Here is a 6,661-nt window from a genome sequence, read left to right as displayed (position 1 = left end):
CTTCAGGCAGAGAGCGGATGTTAAACCTGAGTAGCAGAGCAGGTGTGGGATCCTATGTTTATCTCTATTGAAGGATGAGATCTTTATCCCTGATCTAGAAGGATGAAATTATTTTGAATTTCATGACTCAGATTTCAGGCTGTTTGTATTGGCACTGTCAGTCACCAAAACAGGTCAATATTAACATGCTAATCTAGTAGCCGGACGTAATTGAATGGAAAACAGCGAATGAATGTCTTGACTGTTGGAGGTAATTGTTTGACAGGATAGCATTTGCTTTTATTATAGTCTGAAATATTCAAAACAGAGGACACAAAAATAGGTTACACAGGAAATTGTTTGGAAACAGAATGATTTCAATTATAGTTCCTGTTCATGATAAAGTTGTTGACAAATGTGATAACGTCTTGTGTTACTTTCTGATCACTTTGTTAGTCCTTTATATCTTAAAGGACATTCCTTATAATTACATATAAATTAGCCTGTTTGTGATTTTCCTACATTTATATTCTTTCTTACTTAATTGTTTAATTGTTTAATTCTTGTTAATCAACCTCAATCCCAAAGTAATCCAACTAGGGAAAACCTGTCCTAGTGTCCTTATCCTTCAACTTCTTCTGTCCATTTTACACTAATCGTCCTTGAATCAGATAGGAAGCTGTGATACAAGCACATAGATAACAAGTTATTTTGGGCATCAGACCAAGCCTATTTTGTTATAAATCTTTGTCTTAAATAGCTCAAAGATATTGAGGGTTTATGCAGTCCAATCAAGACTATGGTGCTCAGTATGTGATGAAAGGGTTTGGCTGATGTATACAGTACTTATGATTACATAAGTGTGTGTGTGCGTGCGTGTGTATGTGTTCATGTCTGCCTCTGCACTTTGACTGTTAGACCGTCTACAGTACTGTCTCTCCATTCCTTTCCTTTTACATTGATAAGAGCCTTCGTCCAAAAATGCAGTGAAACGACTCCAGTATAAACAAGCTTATTACAGTTTTGTGATTTAATATTAGTGTTTATTTCTATTAATTTGTAGATTTGTTTTTGAAATTAAGTTTAGTTTGAGTTAGTTTTCAGACTTGATTTATTAGTTTTTATTTATTTTCAGTTTGATAACAATCTTTCAATTGAATTTTTATATTATTTAGTATCAGTTTTAGTTTTAGTGTTAGGGACAGAAAGTAGCCTATGCGTGGGTGGCTAAGAGCCATTTATGTGTTGTCAAAATGGCGAAAGTCCTCAATAGCGCTGCCCATGCAAACATAGGCTTTTGGCCACTAGAGGACTCCATATAACTCCATGGCCAGGACATAGGTTTGGTTAGGTTTAAATTATTAATCAGTCCTAATGTGACTTGGATTTAAAGGATAAGCACCTAGACTGGTGCAAGAAACATGGTGGAAGGAAACTCTCTTGCCCATTTTTACACCAATCCAATGTTTTTTTAAACTTTGGTATTAGTTGTAAGAAGAATCAAGTACCTTTATTTGACAGAAAGAGAGAGGAAAAAACAACAAATTAAGTCACGGCACATTTGACACGTTATGTTTATGTAATATTAAACATGTATCATTGACTAACCCCTTCAAATAGAGTTAATAAAAACAGCTGCAACAAAAGCAAAAACATAAGCAATACAACAGTTCTTCACAAATCTATCAGTTCACAGCCAGCCAGCTTGTGTGTGTGTGTGTTTCTGTTCAACCAAACAAAATTGTCTGGTTTATCTTCAAGAAGACTCTGCGTTCCAGAGAGGTGTTAGTTCGGTTTCTCACACCTGATGACAGTTGTCCACAGACAGAGAATATTCTCCCCACGAATGCTTGGGATGCAGGGCAGAAACCAGATCCAGTACCACAGGGCACAGCTTTGGATAAACAGCCATCCTTGCCTGTGTCGTATATGATGAATGGTGGCAATTATTGCTGTCAACAAAGAGTCCGTTATGCTGCATCATGTTAGAAGTTTTATTCATACCACGAGGTTACAGCATAAATTACAGACACGCGTTGTCCGGAGAACGACTCGTCAGATTGTTATGGCCGTTCTAACGTCTCACCGTTTAACCCCTATTTATAAACACTGCTGCCCCCTCTTCTGGCCAATCACCAGTCTCCCCTGTCTACAACCCACCCCCTGTCTGTGGTATGTGGTATTACACCTAAAACATTCCCTCTTGATACTACCATAAACAACATTCTATTTCTTCATGAAAAACATTTAACAAAGGCATAATCTTCAGATACTATATTCCCCCTTTCGAGACGAACTAAACGTCTCGAAACCAAACAGAATAGGATTATGACTAGTAACAACTTATCTTATTAAGTATCTTTAACCTTAAACCAAAACATTCTCCTCTAGAGTGTAAATACCTTTCTTATGAAATATGAATAACTGTTGATGAAGTGTGAACACATTACTATGAATTATGAACAAACTGTTTATGAAGTGTGAACACATTACTATGAATTATGAACAAACTGTTTATGAAGTGTGAACACATTACTATGAATTATGAATAAATCTTTATGGAGTGTGAGAGCGAAAAACTGTCCGGCAACCTTTGTTCCAAATCCATCCATCCATCAATCAAGACAGTAAAATTCTCTCACGGTCCCTCTGCCCCAGGCAACCACCGTCGGTACTCCAGATAACCTCATTAACCATGTAAATGCATTTGAAACTATGATGTAATTAAATACACATGTAAACAAAATCCTATCCATAAATATCCATTGTACGGCTGGTCAACCCATCGAATCGTACAATGAATCTCTCCCTTCCTAGACCTTCTGTCCCTAAACCCCATCGAAATAAACAAAAGCATCTAAGATCCTCATCTGCATTCAATAACATCAAACATCATTCTACTAAAATCAATACCTAAGAATATGACACAATTATGTATTACACATCAAATATGTCTATATTTCATTGCAGACACTGGAATGTAGTCCACTACACTTCATCTCCTCCGTATTCTCCTCCTCCAATCTCGACTTCCACTGCATCGTTGATGATGGAATCAGCCACACCCTCCTTGTTTCATCTCCTCCAGTCATATTGTCCCTTCATATTGTCTTTGTTTGAGTCACATGTTCCCCAAATGCTTCTGGAATGACAAGAAAATAAACGACCAAACAGTATCCTTTGCAAAACAACCACTTTCAAATTAAACCTCCATTTCACCTAAGAATTTAAAAATGATACATAAATGATGCATGAATCACATTAACCTATCCCCCCTTGATTCATAAATCATACTAAAAATCATACTAAAATCAGCCTACAAAATGTTTTCTTTGAAACAATAAACATAAAATGATCAAATAATCAAAAAGGATATTTATCCATCAGTTCCACTTGTCAATCTTTATCCAGATCAGGAACAGTCAACACCGGCATCTGAGTGTTGTCTCCAGGCACCACTTCTCCAACCTATCTCAATCTCATAACTTTATCAAAAGTCAGTACAAACATCACACAGTGTTATCAAAGCTGAAACTAAAATCTGACCCATCACTGCCCCTACTGGCCTAACTGATCTTGCAACCAAATCTTCTCAGATCTCCCAAATGTTACACCATATCATGGAAGAGGTCCCCCCTTCTCCCTTAGACTCATTCTCCAATGGTAGGCTTGAAGACTATGACATGTAGCCATGTCACCCTTTTAACCCTAGATTTAGCTGTGTTCGGTGCTAACTCTCTTTTAATAGTAAAAGCCTCATATGGAAGCTTCAATGTTGACATGTAACCAAATCCTGTCCATCCCTAATGTAAGAATATAGATGCTTTATCACCCCCAAACCCCTAAATATCTCTAAGATTCCCCATAGTCACATTGTCAGTCAAAAGCTAATCATTTAACCATCAAAGTCCTGCTTTTCTACTACCTGGTACATAAAAATTACATTATATTTGTCATCACTACCCTTAAAGTCATACTTATCCAAAGTTATACTATACTCATCACCCTCTGATATTCCCATAAACATACCCCTTACCTCATATGTTTTATTATAACAACAATAACTTTTAGCCCTCAATGTTTCACCTGAATACTTCAGGTTTCCACTGTTACCTGACCTTACTTTCCAACTAACAATTCCCATAGGGTAATCCCTTTACCCCAGAACACTTAAACCCTACTGTTCTGACAACTACATTATGTTATCTGTCAATGACTGTTGCCGATACCACAGTCATGACAAAGCATAACCCTGACCCAGACCCGCTAGAGGCTGCGCAACCGTCCAGCACGTCTTGGGCTGGCATCCCCAACAGACATCAACCCTCAAGATTCCTCACTGATTCTTACAGAATGAGTTAATCTATCTCTAATTTTCACAACAGAGGAACGAGCAGCACTGATCAGATGCCCCCCCCTCTGTCATCAAAATCAAAAGACCCCATCCTGCAGCTTCCATGATGAATCTCTCTTCTCCATTTCAGATTAACCTATATTGCTCTCTACTACTATCTGCTCTACTTTTTAACCCTATTCGTAGTAACCTAAACCCCTGAGTCTCTCTTGCTGCCTCCTTTAATTTCAGAAAAGTTGTTGTCATCCTTCCTACATTTGCTATTACCATCGTATCATTAATCCCTTCCCAAAGTTACCATTAACGTTGTTGATTTAGTTGATGAATTAAAACCCTTAATTCCCTCTAGTGGGAAACTACCAACATCCTATTCGATTATTCCCTATTGGAGTGACTACTGTAATAAACTTATCCTTAACTCCCTCTGTGACTGTGGAAAGTTTTACAGACCTCAACTCTTCCATTATAAGCATAACTTTATGAATTACATAGCCCTTTACCCAATAATTCCCAACCAAAACAAATTCTAATGCTTGCACTAGATAAGTACACATATTCTCCCTGACCTTTCTCTGTAACATTACGCAACATAAGTGAACAGTCACTCCTAACCCTCTTCTAAACTATACCTCCTTTTACTCCTGGTCCTGATAACAACACTTATTCTCCATAATTATCTCTCCATATGGGAGAAACGTCCCCATCCTAAACCCTAATAAGTGTTTTCCCCCTAAAATTGGTGCTGTATTGGTTCCCTTATAATCAAATGCGATATATTTATGACTTTAATACCTATCAATGTTGAAAGAGTTAAATTGCTTCTCTCTGTTGTTCTAATAGACTGAAGTGTTAATGTCCTTATTTACTCCTAGTTTCCCCCAGTTTTCCCCTAAAACTTTGAACTCTTTCCTTGTACTTCCATCCATCACCACTAGTGTCACTTTTTCCCCAAATCTCAGTCCTATCTCTAAATCCCTGACTTTCAAACTTTTGATTACACAAAGTACACCTATAATGACCTTGATCTCCCTGCTGGAAACTGTAAATATAGATACTCAATCACCCTCAAATCATTCAGCAACACATACTTTCTCAATGCATCTGCTCCTAATCGATTTAAACTCCTACCATATCTTCCCACTAAACTTTAAAATGTCCTTCCTCACTGTTCTCTCTCTGTCTTACTACTAACTTTGAAACTTAGCTCACTGTCTCAGAGTTCCTTCACCCCTAGTTCTCCTAACTTATTTGAATCTAATCTTTTCTCTCATAACATTTAAAACCTTTTCCCACTGATTTATTGACAAAATTCCTTCCCCACCAATTTTTAGAATACGTGATTGGGAATTCCCCACCTGCTCCTGACTCCTTTACACAGACTTGGCAAAACCGACTAAACACCTTTTAGCCTAACCTCAAATCTCTTAGTATAAGAATATAACCCAAAATAACAGTCACCCCTATTAAGTTTTTTTCCCAGACAGATTGTCTAACAGGCAATCTAATACATTATCATCCTTCCTATGATATTATCTTTTAAGCAACTGATTCCCAAACACCCCACTTCTTAAAATATTCCACCAGACAGTCAGTCGTCCAGTGTGCCTCTGATCGAACACTTCAATTTACACCATGCATCTCTTCCCACAATATCCTTGATCTATTGTCCTAATATTAGTATGTCTATTGTAATTCCTATTTGACTTCTATAGCAGAGCTCAATTGATTCCCGAAGAGTAAACTGTTTTACTACTTCAAATCCCTATCCTAACCTAATTAGTTTATTTTACAGAGTGATATGTTTAACCTCTTTAGGCTGAACCCAGATAAGTTTTTCCCCTATTCACTATCACTTCTAATGGTCGGGTTGTTTTTACTTCAATTGTTGGCTATTTTCTCTTCTTCTCTAATCGATGCTATCAGCTGATACCCCCCTTCTGGATATTCTAGGCACTCTAGAATATTTAGTGTTCACCTGGAGAACAGGTGATCTTCACTTGCTCCTGTATCTTCCTTAAAAATGTTCTCTTGTTTCCTCCTGACTTGTTGCTGTGGATAGGGAACATCTGGTACCCCCTTTGCTGGTACAATTGCATTTGATATTGTTCAGTTGAAGCTGTAACAGTGATTGTTGATTTGGTTCACTCTGATTCTTCATACTTTTCTTCTTCTCCACCACCAGTTATAAGTTGTATTTGATTGAGTTTTCTTCGTCCAGTTCTTCTCGTTGTGGACCTATCAGTATTCTTCAAAAGGTTATCTTCTAAGTTCTGTTCTTGAAATATCATCTTCCATCATCTTCTGTGCCCGTCCTTGTAGGACAAACTC

This window comes from Coregonus clupeaformis, chromosome 19 (assembly GCF_020615455.1).
Source record: "Coregonus clupeaformis isolate EN_2021a chromosome 19, ASM2061545v1, whole genome shotgun sequence".
In the NCBI taxonomy this organism is placed as follows: Eukaryota; Metazoa; Chordata; class Actinopteri; order Salmoniformes; family Salmonidae; genus Coregonus; species Coregonus clupeaformis.
This window is presented reverse-complemented; position numbering follows the sequence as displayed.